Source organism: Meleagris gallopavo, chromosome 4, assembly GCF_000146605.3.
Source record: "Meleagris gallopavo isolate NT-WF06-2002-E0010 breed Aviagen turkey brand Nicholas breeding stock chromosome 4, Turkey_5.1, whole genome shotgun sequence".
NCBI lineage: Eukaryota > Metazoa > Chordata > Aves > Galliformes > Phasianidae > Meleagris > Meleagris gallopavo.
This window is the reverse complement of record NC_015014.2, coordinates 62,826,391-62,828,981: the sequence shown is the minus strand read 5'-3', so window position 1 is coordinate 62,828,981 and position 2,591 is coordinate 62,826,391.

Below are 2,591 nucleotides of genomic sequence, written 5' to 3'. Positions count from 1 at the left end.
TGTTCTCCAGAATTAACAATGTCTGACGGTTAGGGAGAACAATCTCTTTCAATTATTCTTTTTGAAAATACTCATTTGTTTAGCAAGTTTTAAACTGTGTTTTGGATTCTGTGTTCTCAAATAAAATAAGCAAAATAATGTCTTGTTAGCAGCTTCCAAAGGAACTTAGGTAGTAGAAAGGTTTTGAGTTCATCGTGATGTAGGAAATATGTATCACAAGAAGAACATCTAGTCAAGGGAATGCAATGGTCAAACCCATAAGTGTCTATGGACTGTTCTAGTCAGCTCATAATCAAGAGTTGGAGGACTGCATCTTTGGTGTCAGGTGTCTAATATCTAATCTACTTATTCATATATCTAACACACTCTCTGGTACTTTGAAGTATTTTCATTGAGAATGGCAGATGGAAAAGAGGTGTGTGCAAGCAGAAACATGTAAAAAAAACTATTGGATGAGCTTGTGTTGTGTTTGATCCACTATTTAATCTGATTCTTCTTTATAAATACTGTAAAAATCTGGATCTGTATTTTTCAGTAAAAATTGGTGTCCTATATTCTGTTGAAATAAAACTGTAAATAAAATAATTCTGCTTATAAGAACTGGATAATGAATTTCAGGACAGAACAGTAACAGGTAATGGATGTTAGATTTCTTTTCTAAACGGGCTTATGTCCTGTCTGGGATGTTAGTGATTGCTGTTTAACATACACTCCTTTCAATCTCATTTACTAGTGGATGGACACCCTCATCAGAATTATCCACTTCTCTTAGTAATTGTTTCTGCTGCAGTCTGAAGGCTAAACTGTTCTTCCTTAAACTGAGAAAGTCTTTAGCATTAACACTGCCACTGTAGTTCACACTATGCTTGTGTAGATAAAGAATGATGGCTGTCTCTTCTGCTGTCATATCTGGTTATATTCGCAAGCACTAATCTTGTCTGAGCATAGCAAAATCACAAGAATAATACAATGAACATGCTAAATCTTCCCAAATGATTTTGTATTGTTTAGCTTGAGTAGACCAAAACCCACCCAGTCGCTCCAGGATACAGGATTCCTTACTATCTACCCAGTGTTTTGTTATAGCCAACATTCAAAATCTCGACTCTTTAATCTGATCAAATCCCACTTATGCTTACAGTTTTAGCACTGGTCATATGCATATCAGCATTGATAGTGCCAAAGAAGCATCTGTATCTTTATAAATTGATAGAAAACAGGTTTCCTCTTGATGAGGAGTTTGTTTCTGCAGAACACAACCCAATGAGATAATGCCCTATTACCTAATAGTTGGAGGACCAGTCATGAAAGACTTTGAATCATCATTTCCTTTGGTTTATATCTACTATGCTTCAGGACTTTTACAGATGGAGTCTGTATGTTTGAAACTGTTTTATTTTGTCAAATGAAATCTTGGAAACATGCAAGTGTATGGGATCACAACAATCTCTTGAGGATCCACTGCAAACCTCTTGCCCAGTGTCAGAAATAAGTATAATCAGGTTATCAAATACCTGAAGATATTTATCTAATCTGTTTTTAAAAGCTGTAAGGAAAAAAATTCTTATTACACAACAGATCCTAGTGCTTCATCACTCTATTATTATGAAAATGCACAACATGCATCTTATTTTTCTTCCCCATGCAATTAAGAAGAGCTGTCATATAAGACACTTTTACATTGTGAAGACTGTTATATGTGCACTCATTCTTTTCTAGACTAAACAAACATAGTTCCTTCAACCCTTCTTCAAAGTTCGTATTTTCTAAAGTTTGTATCAGTGTTTTTGTTCCTCTTTGTGCTCAGATTTGTTAACATCCTTCTTGTCGTGTATTGTGCCTAAACTGGGCAGGATTCTTTATCCAAGGTCTAAGAGGACAGAGAATAATTTTCTTTGTTGTCCACAACACTTCTACTGATTGGAGTTTGCATTTTTTGCACTACCACCCTTAGTAGTGCATTTAATCTCTTGCAGTCTGCCATCTTCAGATATTTATAGACAATTAGATTTCTTCAAATACTTTAAAGAGGCCTTTTCTTTTTCTATTGATATTTTTATTTGAAATCTTTTCTCTTTTGGTACTGTGAAGTTCCAATAATTAATTTTGCAATTTTTATTTTATCACTTGTTCAATTAATGGAAATTTTGAGACCACATTCTATATACTTGTAGAGGAGATTGTGCGTTGTGACACTGTCATGCCTAGTTTGGCATTTATAATGTAACCTTCATCCACTGTTCCATTAGAACTGTTAGAATGAGTAATCTGGAGAAAAGAAGACTGAGGGAGGATCTGATCAATGTTTATAAATGTCTGAAGGGAATGGGGGTGGGTTTCTGTCAAATCCCAACTGTTTACAGAATCACAGAATCACAGAATTGTAGGGGTTGGAAGGGACCTCTAGAGATCATCGAGACCAACCCCCCTGCCAAAGCAGGTTCCCTACACCAGGTCGCACAGGTAGGCGTCCAGGCGAGACTTGAATATCTCCAGAGAAGGAGACTCCACAACCTCCCTGGGCAGCCTGTTCCAGTGCTCCGTCACCCTCACCGTGAAGAAGTTCTTACGCACATTCGTGCAAAACTTCC